The sequence below is a fragment of the Gadus morhua genome, chromosome 15, assembly GCF_902167405.1.
Source record: "Gadus morhua chromosome 15, gadMor3.0, whole genome shotgun sequence".
In the NCBI taxonomy this organism is placed as follows: Eukaryota; Metazoa; Chordata; class Actinopteri; order Gadiformes; family Gadidae; genus Gadus; species Gadus morhua.
The window spans coordinates 13154549-13168749 of record NC_044062.1 but is presented as its reverse complement, the minus strand read 5'-3'; positions in this window follow the sequence as shown (position 1 = coordinate 13168749).

The window sequence follows — 14201 nt, the reverse complement described above, 5'->3', positions numbered from 1 at the left end:
CGACTCGTATATGGATACTACTTTGTGGTGTGGCGTTCACTGGCTGGGACAGAAGAGCGCTGCACTGAACAGAACCCAACACCAGAGAGTGCTGTTGTTTTGTTCATGCGTGTTATCTAGTTCAAGAATGTGTCCAGTGTAGTGCTGGAAAGCCATAGGTCCAATCAGGTGGAGAAATAGGAAATTCCAAATTTCCAAGTCTTCTTTCAAACAACACTTTGTAGGAATTTGTGTGACAATTATTCTGATAGTTCTGTTGGTAAGAAAACAAATAATATATTTCTATTCAGGTCAATTCCATTTCCTTTCTTTCCACTGAGTGTAGTAAGCGACCCCTTTGTGAAATCAGAAACTATTTTCCCTTTTCTTATTCAGCATTGGCACTTATATGTAATGGAAGGGTCAAGCCACAAATACATATCCATACTATAGAGAACCTCAGTCTAATTCGCATTCACAGAACAAACTCCCTTTAGAATGGTAAAACTAAAGTTGCCCTTACTTTCAATCATCATCTGCACTTCAAGGGCCCGCAACTTGGAGGCCCCACCACACCCCAGACAGGGACCTCGGCCGCTCTCTCAGGCCACTGATAACCACATTATTGGCCCCATTTGAGGACCACAACAGGCCCCTCCGGCCACTCCCCGTTCCTCCTTTCAGCTCCCCTTTCAGCAGAGGGGGGAAAAGGTAGCGGCAGACTTGTCATTTTCATTTACGACGCACAAACCCCTTTTGAAAACAACAAAGTGCCAATACACAGCGTCGTCCACACCTCCCCTATTCCAATACGCAAGGTGGCCCCTGACGTGTCTGTGACTGTACTGGGAGCACGGGGCCCCTTTCTCTTTCTGGGGTTATTTCTCTTCTCTTTATGGGGCGGAGGGGTGGAGGAACGGAGCGGGGGGGGTACCTTCCGACCTATTTGAAGTCATTGTGCTCCCTCCGCGGCTAATTTGTGTACTGGAGAGGCCTCGCTTCATCGCAACGAGTAGCGACAGTTCACAACTACCTGCAAAGCTCGGGTTCCACTCCCAGGTCCGCAAATACCCAGCGGCGGCTGGGAGAATAAGTAAAACAGAGGTGGGGTGGGCGGGAGGTGGGTTTGTCTGCCCCACACCGCCCCCTCCCCCCCCCGTGTTATGAATAACAATACCTCTGTTTCCCAGTGCTCAGTGAGTTTGGCCCCTGTGATCCACCGCGGTACGAAGGCCCCTGAGTCACAGAGTCACAGAGTCACAGAGTCACATAGCCACGAGCCAATCATAGCGACCACCCTAGTTGGTGTATTATCATTAATATATTCCAGGTGGGGGCAGGATAGTGGCCTGGGGAGGGTGTGTTTTGGCGACTCCCAGCTTAAAGATTTTTGGCGTTTGATCCCCAGTGTCAACAGCCTAACCAGTAGGCATCCTGAAGCAATGCCTGCTTACCCTCTTCCTGCTTCTTAATAACAAGGATCTAAACTTCTCTGGTTAAAAGTGTTAAAAGTTCTAAATGACTAAATATTAAATGATGGCTTTGTTTTTGGGGGCACGTCGGGGAGCCATTGCTCATTGTGTATAGGTCAGTGGTGTTCACTGCAATAATTGCCTGTTCTATCCTCTCACCTCCTTTCGGAGTTGTTTTGTCACTAAAGTTTTATTTATTATAGTTTCATGTTTTGAATTCAAAATCACGGACACTAATCTTTGAGGTGTCCCTGGGATGTCTTTGGGCAAGTCACCACACTGTTACCTTGAGGAGAGTGCCATATAAAGGAGTCGGCAGCTTCACGTTGGCAAACAGAAGCCCCCGGTGTGCAGGCTTTTTACTGCGGTGGTGTTAGCAGTGCTTATGGGCGACTAACACAGCTTGGATTCCTGCAGGAGCGCCACATCTGCATGAGGTGCGAGAACGGACAGCCTAACAACAACCTTCGCTTCAACTTCCCCAAATTTGTACTTGAGTAGTTTCACTTCAGTGGTTTGTAACGAGGATGTTTGTGTGTTTGTTTTTGTGGTGTGTGTGTGTGTGTTTGTGTGCGTGTGTGTGTGTGTGTGCAGCTGCGAGTGATAAATCCTTTGTTCAGTGAGTGAGAGATGTGGTATGAAGGTGTGTCCACCGAGCAGTTTTGGACTCTCTCGTTCTCTATCTCTTTCAATACCTCTCTACCTCTCTCTCTCCCTCTCTCTTTCCCTCTTTCTACCTCTCTCTACCAGACAGAGATCGCTGACCCACTCCAACCCTGTCATTAACACCCGGCTCGTCAGACCCAACGCTCTGGAATGACAGTAAAACACATCCGAAGCCTGTGAAGATTGCACCAGGTCAAGCACCCTTCTGGCCCTTCTCTGATGTTCACTGAATGCAGTTACTGACCAGAAAAGACGGTTTTCAATGACACCTACAGGTAGACTTTTGATGTTTGGGTTTGGACCAAAGAATCTTTTCCCCAGGTGTATTCTACAGGTGTCTGTACACCTGTGCTATTCTGCTGACGGGTATCAGTTCAACCGTCCTATCCCGCTTTCTGCCCTGAAAACACGTTCGGTGCTGTGGAGGGGGTGGGAAGTGGGAACAGTGGAAGGTAACCAGCCCTAACTGGTAGAGTCAGTATGTACCTGGCTTGCTGCTGTCTAGCGTATTCCTAGCGTATGAATGAGTCCCTGGCAGCCAATAAACAACATTAATAAGCATCTGCTGAGAGCAGACATGCAGATGTCTGATCAATACACACAACTCGCCTGGTATAGAACGGGTTGGACGTGTGTGGGAGTGTGAGAGGGCGAAACAGAGAGACAGAAAGCCAGAGAGATTCCAAAAATACTTTCTACATTTAGTTGGATGTCGTCAGAAACTTTAATTTGCTTGTACGCATTCAGGCGTTTGTGTGTGTGTGCCGATGTGTTTGTGCACGCTTGTACACTACACATACACCCAGACTGTGTATACGTGGTTCATTCAACCCTGTATGAAGAATAAAATAAATAAGAGGACAAGGGTAAAAAATAGACAGAAGAACGCTAATCACCTCTTCTTTTTTCTTTGCGCTCGACCTCTGCGTGTTCCTTCCCGGGTAAGACCAGCAAACATGGCATCATGATCAGTCTCAACCACCGCAGAAGAAGAAGAATCTGCTCTGGGGCTGAAGGGAGCGCTAGCCGCAGCCACCCTGATTACAGTGGAGCTTCCGCTATAGATTTCAACTAGCACTTAATCTATGCAGCCTTAATTGCACACATCGAGTTATTGTATATTTTTTTCATCAGATCTTGTATCTTTCTAGATTACATTGTATGAACCTTTTAATCTTATGTCTCAAGAAAGTCAGGACTGTATGGCCGCTCAACTCCCTGCCGAGAGGTACTGAGTCCGATCCCCAATGTCTGAATTCTGTCAGTATCTGTCAGTATCCTTCAGCAATATTACTTGCTCCTAAAAAGGGCTTGAATCGGAATTCCTTGTAAATTCTAGTAAATAGTCTTTAATTTGTGTGCTTGTATTTGTGGGGGTGTGCCGGTCTCTTCTTGCTTACTACTGTTTCATGTCATGTTGTGTTGTGTGAATTGTGTTATCAGTACATGTTGAGTACATATTTGTAGTATGTTAATACATATTAGCTTTCATATACGTCTTTGACCCCCTGACCTTTTCGAACTCTCACACACGTCACTTTCCCAGGGCCGGCAGGTCAGATGTGATTGTGTGTGTGTGTGTGTGTGTGTGTGTGTGTGTGTGTGTGTGTGTGTGTGTGTGTGTGTGTGTGTGTGTGTGTGTGTGTGTGTGTGTGTGTGTGTGTGTGTGTGTGTGTGAGAGAGAGAGAGCTGTGAAGTGTGAATTCCCTTTAAAACAAAAGTTCAAAGTTCCCCTGTTATGAATCCCATCGTCAATATGTGAATTTACCAACATCAAGCCCTGCGTAATATACTGACTGGATTATGTTGATTATGTCGTTGTCGATGAATAAAAAAACAATCAATTGTTACAGTGATTTAAACAATAGGGTTGTAGGAAGATCGGTGGTTGCGGAGAGTGACACTACTTCAATTCAATACCAAAAATGTTAGGAAACTTACTGAAATATATTTAAATAGAATACGTGGTCCGAGTTGATGAGAACTGATACAGTCAGAGCTTCATGCGATGCTGTGACAGGGTGAAAGAAAGAGGGAGGGAGGGAGTGAGGAAGATGGATGGATTAAAGGGGTTAAATAGGGACGTGAAAAAGGAGAAATCTATTGGGGGTCAACAGAAGTCCCTCAAACTGGAAACACTGATCACACACACACGCGCACACAGTTTTCATTCACCTTCTCTATTCCCGCAAATCAAGGATTATGGTTTCCAGTCAGTGTTTAATTTGCAGTGTTTAATATTAACTTTCTGAGTGGAGATTCAATTTATTCAAAACAATCTATACGAAATCATGCAATACTGTTCATTTATAAGGATGTGCACCCTATAATTGATGTTTAACATTTATATAATACCTGATCTCCACCTGCCTATTTTAAATTATTTAATTGTTCTTATTCACCAAACCATTATTTTATACCACCAATGCACTGACATCTTCCACTGTGGTGATCAAACGTGCTTCCGACCGGACTTTGATTATAACCCCAATGACAAAATAAAATCGGCATGCATCTTATGTAATTTAATTAACTCTTGCAAGTTATTTGTTACATGCTGCCCAGTCGATGATGCCGAAAGATCCTAGCATTTCATGGCCATTAATGACACCTTGACTCAATACAAATAGACATGCACACGCACGTACACACGTGTTTATTGTTCAGGCGCATATGACAAATACACTTGAAGCTCGAATCAACTCTCATCTACTCTGATGAGAAATCCCCGCTAAAATCAACGCTTGGCATGGATGTGGTTCCGGTTCCGCCATCGGGAGAAGATGGTGGCTGGGCTGATGGGTTGACAGGGAAGGGAAGGGAAGTGGTCTTTAAAGAACACGACAGTTCTCCGGGTGCTTCCCCTATTGATGCTGGATTGTCTCGGCCGTGGGGCCATCCTACAGGTGATGGATCAGTTAACAACAGTTTCCCCTGAAGACCTTTGATTGAGTGCAGCTTATCTTGGCCTGAAAGAGGAGGGGGTGGGGGAAGGGGGACCCGCGTGTGTGTGTGTGTGTGTGTGTGTGTGTGTGTGTGTGTGTGTGTGTGTGTGTGTGTGTGTGTGTGTGTGTGTGTGTGTGTGTGTGTGTGTGTGTGTGTGTGTGTGTGTGTACGGCAGGGGGTCTTTTAGCGCGCTTATTTATGAGCTTCTCTTTACATATTCATTCTCCTACCGTAAAACAAAGGGGACATAGAGGAGCTGCTTCTCTGCCTCAGAGCATGTGTGTGTGTGTCTTTATATGTGTGTGTGTTTGTGTGTGTGTGTGTTGGTGTGTGTGACAGTGAGTAGAGTATCTCTGAGAAAATGCATTCATATGTGTCTGCATGCGTGCAGCATATGACTTTCCATTGCATGTGCATGTTAAAATAGATAGGTTAATGATAACGATCATTGCGATGGATAAAGAGAAAGAGGGAGAGAAATAGAGATAGAGAGAGAGAGAGGGAGGGAGGGGGGGACTTTGATGCGTCTGCCTCTTTCCTCGTCCCGTTGATGTTCTCGCTGGTCTTCCACTGCCTAAAGGGGGGGGGGGGGGGGGGGGGGGGGAGGGCTGGTAGAGATAGAAGGGATGGGGGGACGCATCAGACAGCCTGGGAAGTTCTCCAGCCCAGTCTCCAGCATGGCATCATGTCGTTAACCTGTACTTCAAAACCATTTCCGCTGAGGAGGTGATCAGGTTGTTCATGCGTCTATGTGCTCTATTATTCAGTGTCATTATTTGAGGATGAAGGGACTGTATTCCGGTCCAGATGGATCTTTTGCCCAGGGGACTTATACATGTCTGGTACCGGGACAGTGAGATGGAAAAACAAAAGCTGAAACATGATAGAGTTTGAGAGATAAAGGAGAGTGGCACGGTGAAAGACGGAGAGAGAAACGGGATGACAGAGGAACATAGAGAGAAACCAAATGAGACTGAGAGAGAGAGAGAGAGAGAGAGAGAGAGAGAGAGAGAGAGAGAGAGAGAGAGAGAGAGAGAGAGAGAGAGAGAGAGAGAGAGAGAGAGAGAGAGAGAGAGAGAGAGAGAGAGAGAGAGAGAGAGAGAGAGAGAGAGAGAGAGAGAGACAAGAACGAGAGGGTGAAAGATAGGGTTCGAGAGAGAGGGAGAGTTGACAGCTGCGTAGATACCAGGGCCCTGGTTGCCAAGGAGATTGGATTTGATTGACGGATAGGGACTTGATTGATAAGGCCCCCCTGCGGCTCCTGTGACAGCTCCTGTCGAACGGCCAGCTCGTCCCACATCACATGTATCACTCCGCCGCACCCCGCCGCCACCTCCCCACACACACACACACACACACATCACTTAGCATCCCCCCCACCACTACCCCTTAGCCTCTGCCCCGGGAGAGGGTTGACAGTACAGCAACCGAATGGCTTCCACCATCAAGCTAAACGTCTACACATCTCTTCTAAACACCTGGCTCGCTGTATTCCCTTTCCCAGTTTGACCACTAACACTGAATTACAGTATATAGATATGAGCTATATTTAGGCTCTGTGAATAGTTGGGAATAGAACCCTCAACCTTCGGTCTCGAGGGCTATTCCACAATTATTCACAAATAATTGGTTTAGTATATGCTACAAGTGAACACTCCAAGATAAACAAGATAACACTTTTTCCGTGTGACGAGATGACCGTCACGCAATATCCTGAGTTTGAGATCTCAATCATGGGATATTTCCCACTATCCTGTGATAGCGAACCAATCGAATTGCGCCATCTTAGGAGGTTCCCGTGTAGCATATACTAATGTTAAATATATGTTCAATTTGAAGGAGAAACACTTGGTCCCGATAGACCTGATGTTAACCCAGTTTGCATTCACTGGGGTCTTATTTGATTTCTGTGATGTTGGTTCTAAGGTGAGAGACTGTTTCGGTGTGGTGTTTGGAGTAATTCCAACACCAGCTCATTGGAGACACACCCGCAGAGGTAGATGTGATGCTTCTCTCACCTAGCAAACTGGTCCAACAGGTGCGTACACGGGATGCAAGAATGTGAGCTTAGTTTCGTGTTATAACCTTTTAAAAACCAATCCTTTGATTTCATTGAAATCGAAGTATTTGCAGTATATGATGTTGCTTTTGTATTGAGCCATGAGTCGGAGATGCGGAAAAGTAATAGAACAAAGGTTGAACCTAACATTTTGTCTGTAAAGTGGCTCCATTTTATTTTTTGTAAATTCTCCAAATGTTTATTATTTATTTGTGTGAGTGAGTAAGCAGAGCCATGACGTTTTGGCATGTTTAATGATTGATTCGTAACATCATTAGCATTTTGCTAATAACTGTTTAACTGTTGCTGCTTTGCTCGTCCTATTAAATCCATTGTGAGGTGGAATTTTGGCAGGTGTGGAGTGCCTTGTTAGCCAGCATTAGCCAGCATTAGCTATTTCAGTCCTCTGATAACCACAAGCATCGAGAGTCCCTCCCAGGCCCAGACAGACATATTCTGGGAAGGTGAGGAGAGTTCATTGTCTAAATTAGAACAAACTGTGGATTCCCATTGGCAAAACGACTCTAATATTTGAGGCATTGAGCCTCCAAAAACATCTGTAGATGGCCGTTTGTAGTACGCTGCAAATCTTTACCTGTAAAGGTAAACTGCATCTAGATACCATACACGGGCTACACTAAAATCAAACAAGAATATAGCAGAATAATTGAAGCCTAGGTTTTGAATTTTAGTTCATGACGTTTACACTGTGGGTCCAACAGCCAACCTCTTCCCCCTCACCAACAAGAGCGGGAAAAGGGGATAGGAGGAGGGGGGAGGTGGGGTAGACAGAAGGGATGGAAGGCTGGGGGCGGGGGCTGGGGGGGTCCTACAGCGAGGCAGAGGGTCTGAGTCTCTGGGGACATGCGGCGAGGGACGGGGGGTCCCAGGGGTTATCAGCCTCCCCAGATAGGAGAGCTCTCCTCTGTCACCGCAGAGAGGTGACACTCACGCCGACGGAGGGGCGGGAGATAACGTGTTTGGTAGACAGCTGAAGGTGTGTGTGTGTGTGTGAGAGAGAGAGAGAGAGAGAGAGAGAGAGAGAGAGAGAGAGAGAGAGAGAGAGAGAGAGAGAGAGAGAGAGAGAGAGAGAGAGAGAGAGAGAGAGAGAGAGAGAGAGAGAGAGAGAGAGAGAGAGAGAGAGAGAGAGAGGGGGAGAGAGAGAGAGAGAGAGAGAGAGAGTGAGTTTGTGAATTGCAATGGTGCTGATGGAGAAGGCTGGGGAAGGACGGACGGAATGTGCTCCATGTCGCTCTCTCTTTCTCACTCTCTGTCTCTCTCTGTCTCTCTCTCTGTCTCTCTCTGTCTCTCTCTGTCTCTCTCTCTCTCTGTCTCTCTCTCTCTCTCTTTATGTCTCTCTCTCTCTCTCTCTCTCTCTCTCTCTCTCTCTCTCTCTCTCTCTCTCTCTCTCTCTCTCTCTCTCTCTCTCTCTCTCTCTCTCTCTCTCTCTCTCTCTCTCTCTCTCTCTCTCTCTCTCTCTCTCTCTCTGTCACTTGAGAGCGCGTGTCTCTCGTCCCATGGTGCCGAACCCCTGTACAGCTTCAGAGCATTCCTCGGTGGCCTGGCTGGCTTTCTAAATACAGCCTGATGACCTAATAGGGCATCGGCAGGCAGGAGCAAATGTCCTACGAGGGCTCGGAGGTGACACTTGGAGAAAGAAAAACAAGGCATTTGTGGATTTGAAGCTGTCAAAAATGCTGTCTCTATTGCTGCTGAAATTGATGGAAATTCCAGGTTTCCGGAAGCTAAAGTCCATCCCTGTGTTTTCGAGGCAACGGTCAGAAGTTGATTAAGCGAATTAGTTGTTGATTGATGAAGTAATTAGCCAGATGACAACCTTTAGCTCCAAAAGGAATGCGTGGGATTCCGCAAGCTAGCGCAGGAATGGAACCAAACATGGCACAATATACATTTATATAAACTATCAACAATATCCATCTTCCTCTTGTGTATGATCCTTGGTTCGATACTCTTCAATTATTTACCCATTACATATACACATATATATACCGCCAGTCAACATAACATGAGTCAGTTTAGAGGCCTTTATCTTTGCTGATAGCAGCGTTGGTGTATTGGATAACATACTGGCCACACAGGAAGGCATGTTAACTTATTCCAAATATCCCTGCCTAGGACCAGACTTCAGATCCTCACAGAGGCGGTACCCCAGATTTAGATGTCGGTCCAGGGTCAGTTAGCACCCCGACGCCTGCTGCTGATCCGGGAGGTGTGACTGGTTGATAACCAGTGTCATTGTGAGGTAGTCAGGAGGCTTCAGAGAGAGAACCCATGTGAACAAAGAGCCATGACCACCCTGGCTAACTGCATGCAACCGTTCACATGCAAATGCCACCGTACACACACTGTCATACATTCGGTTGATAAAGTAGCACATCTCAAGGATTTATTAAACACTCGGAAGAAGGGTGGGTTAGCAATTGGGCTATTGGGTTTGTGTGTTGGATGAAGGGTTCTGGATTGGGTTTGAGAACTGGGCTAAGGGTTTGGGGGTTTGGGTAAGGGGCTTGGGTTAGGGACTTGGGTCAGGGGCTGCACCAGGTTAGAGTTTAGGTTAGGGGTTTGGAATTGACTGAGCAAATGGGTCCGGGATGTATTGAAGGAATGGGGGATTGGTTGTCGGAGAGGTAAGAGACTTGATGTAGAGTTTGGGTGTTGGGTCTTGAGGTAGCAATTGTATGTTGGAGGCTTGGTTAGAGGCTAGGTGTTGGGGGCTGAATTAGGGTTTGGGTTTTGGAGGTTGAGTTAGAGAAAATGCTCGGGGCTGGGTTAAATGTTGTTGGAGGCTGGGTTAGAGGATGGGGATGGAAGCTGTGTTAGAGGCTAGGTGTTCGGGCTGGATTAGAGGTTGGCTGTTTGAGCTGGGGCGGAGGTTGTTGGGGGCTGGGTTGTGGGTTGTTTGGGGGCTGGGTTGGAGGTTGTTTGGGCTGCGTTTGAGGTTGTTGGGGGCTGGGGCGGAGGTTGTTGGGGGCTGGGTTGTGGGTTGTTTGGGGGCTGGGTTGGAGGTTGTTTGGGCTGCGTTTGAGGTTGTTGGGGGCTGGGGCGGAGGTTGTTGGGGGCTGGGTTTGAGGTTGTTGGGGGCTGGGTTTGAGGTTGTTGGGGGCTGGGTTGGAGGTTGTTGGGGGCTGGGTAAGCATTTGGGCGTTGGGGGCTGGGTTAGGTCCCTCAGCAGCAGCAGCAGCAGCAGCAGCAGCAGCAGCAGCCCGCTCCACCAGAGTAGCTCATGGTAAAGCCATCAAGACCTGGCCTGGCCTTTGAAGAGAGAGGGTGGGGCGGGGTATAGGGGTGGGCAGGGGGTGTGTGGTGAGGGTTGGGGTGCACTCTAGGTCCCAACGTATACGCTGCCGTGTGAACCCCCTCCCCCGTCCTCCCCCCTCCGCCTGGATTTCCTTTTATTTATTTCTTTCCTTTTGATTATTTCTTCCCTCACTAACACAGAAAAATACACATAAATTACTGAAAATAAATCATAAAGCGACCCAGGTCCTCGGATTGTAAATCTGCTTTCCTCTTCATCTTTCCCCTTGCTCTCTTTTCCCTTGCACCCTCTCTCTCTCTCTCTCTCTCTCTCTCTCTCTCTCTCTCTCTCTCTCTCTCTCTCTCTCTCTCTCTCTCTCTCTCTCTCTCTCTCTCTCTCTCTCTCTCTCTCTCTCTCTCTCTCTCTCTCGATCTCTCGCTGGTGCCAACTTTCTCACTTTCCCTTTCTTTCCCTTCTCCATCACTCACTACTCCAGTTGTTTCCGGAAGGGCACAGACAGGTCAGGCTCGTCATGTCGAGAGGCTTTCGCTGTTGTACAGTAAACCGTTTTATAGCTTGAAGCTACCCCCTAACTTCAAGTCATGTTTTTTTTTATGTCTCAGACCTTTAAACACAAATCAATTGTTTTCAGACCGAATTTCCCCCGAGGGGCAGATAAAGTATAATGCACGTTGTTTCACAGCGACAACCAATTAGCCAACATTACGCATCACAAGAAGTACATTTTGTCCATAAAAACATTCACTTTATTAGCGTTATTACTATGAGGATAGTGTAGTGGTAAGGGTGTTTGACTCCCAGTCCAAAGAGGAAATGTCTGCTGAACGACTAAATAATGATCATTAAAAACAACAGGGCCTAATTCCACACAACGTGACTGTGGACCCAGAAGAGACTTGCTGTGGTGTTTTGAAACATTTCGGTGAAGAGGTGAAGTAGTTAAGCACCTTGCAGATTGCTGGGCTGGAGACCAACTGGGCCCCATAAGGCAGTGGAGCGGCAAACTGCCTGAGAAGCGGCTAACTGGCTGAGAAGCGGCTAACTGGCAGAGTCGCGGCTAACTGGCTGAGTAGCGGCAAACTGCCTGAGTAGCAGCAAACTGGCTGAGGAGCGGCTAACTGGCAGAGTCGCGGCTAACTGGCTGAGTAGCGGCAAACTGCCTGAGTAGCGGCAAACTGGCTGAGGAGCGGCTAACTGGCAGAGTCGCGGCAAACTGCCTGAGTAGCGGCAAACTGCCTGAGAAGCGGCAAACTGGCTGAATAGCGGCTAACTGGCAGAGTCGCGGCTAACTGCCTGAGTAGCGGCAAACTGCCTGAGAAGCGGCAAACTGGCTGAATAGCGGCTAACTGGCTGAGTAGCGGCAAACTGGCTGAGTAGCGGCAAACTGGCTGAGTAATGGCTAACTGGCTGAGTAGCTGGCTAGGGGTTCACAGACGCCTGCTGGCTTTTGTGGGACGGAACATTTGTGGTGTAATGACGATAGGTAATGTACCCTCGACAAATTGGTCTGTGTGTGTGTATGTTGGTATGTGGTGTTTATAGGTGTGGGAGATTATGTGTGTGTGTGTCCCTCTGTGTGTGTGTGTGTGTGTGTGTGTGTATATTATCTGTGTATATGTCATTATGTGTGTGTAGTATGTCTGGTGAGATTACCGTTGTTGCTGTATACGTGTTATTGTGTTGGTGTGTTTCTCTGTGTGTTTATTATTTTCTATATGCATGTATGTTTGTGCTTCTGTGTGTCTCTTTGTGTGTATCGATTTGTATCTATCTGTGTGTGTGTGTGTGTTTGTGCGTGTGTGTGCGTGTGTGTGTGTGTGTATTTGTCAATGTGTGTATGTATGTCTGGTGAGAGTGTGTATGAGTGAGTTTGTGTGTGTGTGTGTGTGTGTGTCTGTGTGTGTGTGTGTGTGTGTGTGTGTGTGTGTGTGTGTGTGTGTGTGTGTGTGTGTGTGTGTGTGTGTGTGTGTGTGTGCGTGTGTGTGTGTATTTGTCAATGTGTGTATGTATGTCTGGTGAGAGTGTGTATGAGTGAGTTTGTGTGTGTGTGTGTGTGTGTGTGTGTGTGTGTGTGTGTGTGTGTGTGTGTGTGTGTGTGTGTGTGTGTGTGTGTGTGTGTGTGTGTGTGTGTGTGTGTGTGTGTGTGTGTGTGCGTGTGTGTACTGCGCGTCTGTCAGAGCCGTCACACATGGCGCAGTACTCAACTCCGGGTCCATATGGCGGCAGGGCTGGCAGGAATGCTGGGAATGCCGTCGTTGGACATGCTTGTGTGTGGTCAGCCTAATGTCAGTGTCATGGCACTGCGGCTTCACCACCCCTCTGGTGGGGCTCACCCCTGGAGGACAGGCTACTCCACACATTCATCTGGGTAGGACTTGGGAGTCATCCAGTGACTTTGGTTGTCCATTGACTTGTGTATGATTTGGTTAAAACCAACTTTGACTGGTTTGTCGTCAACTCTACCGGACAACAGATGACCCTGCATTCTGCATGTCCTGGTCAATTATCAAGTGCAACCCGAAGCGCCACCTCACCTTCACGCATACCCATGAACCATGCTGGACGTGTTAACGATCTAACTAGTTGAGGATTTATCTTGTCTCAATTAGCAGGTCAAACTTCTGCTCATAACTTATCCTGATACTCTGGGGACATCTGATTGGATGTTGAAAGAATAAAATGTGATGGATGATTGTGTCCATGTCGGAACGAAGAGACTTCTAACCACAGGTTAAAGATTGAACCCATGCAGCAATTCCATCTCAGTCTTTACACACCGATCTCCGTTCTGATCTCTTTGTTTAAAAGTCACCATAATCAAGTACCACCTGGCAAAATAATTCATGATTTACACAGCTTACACACATGCATTAACACTGGGGGGTGTGTTACAGGAGACGAGAGTCGGGATACGATGGTTGTTAGAATAATGTTGCAATTGAGTTCACACACACCCCCACCCCACACACACACACACACACACACACACACACACACACACACACACACACACACACACACACACACACACACACACACACACACACACACACACACACACACACACATAAACACAAATGCACGCATACTCATGCGCTGAAGTAGGCACCGTTGGGGTGGACAGAATGTAATAAATGTTATCAAAAGGGAAACTGGGTGAATTATTGAGTGGATTAGGGTTCATAATGACGTGAGTCAATTTGTTTTTTATTTCTCATGTGTGTGGGGACTGGGGAGCATGTGAGTTCATTACATTTCGATCTATCCTTTTCCAATTAATATTCTCCTACTCTCGGCCCCCTTCTCTCTACTTTTCTCTCTCTGTCTCTCTCTATTTCTCTATCTTTCTCTCTCACTCTCGTTCACACGCACACACATGCGACACGAGTGAGTCTGCTCACACACACACACACACACACACACACAGACACACACACACACACACACACACACACACACACACACACACACACACACACACACACACACACACAAGCACACACACTCACACCCGCACACAGACACACACACACATACCAGGTTGTGCGGGCGACAGAGTGTGGTGATTGGGTCCAGTTGGGATATGAATCAATTTGAATCAATCGGGCTCTGAACCCTCCGAGGGTTTGGGCCGTGAACAGAAACCCTTCCGTCCCGGCCCACGCAGGTCCGCAGCGCTCCGCTCGCTGACGAGACCCGTTCCCACGCTTTTACACACTCCCTCTCTACCTCTTCCTCTCTCTCTCTCTCTCTCTCTCTCTCTCTCTCTCTCTCTCTCTCTCTCTCTCTCTCTCTCTCT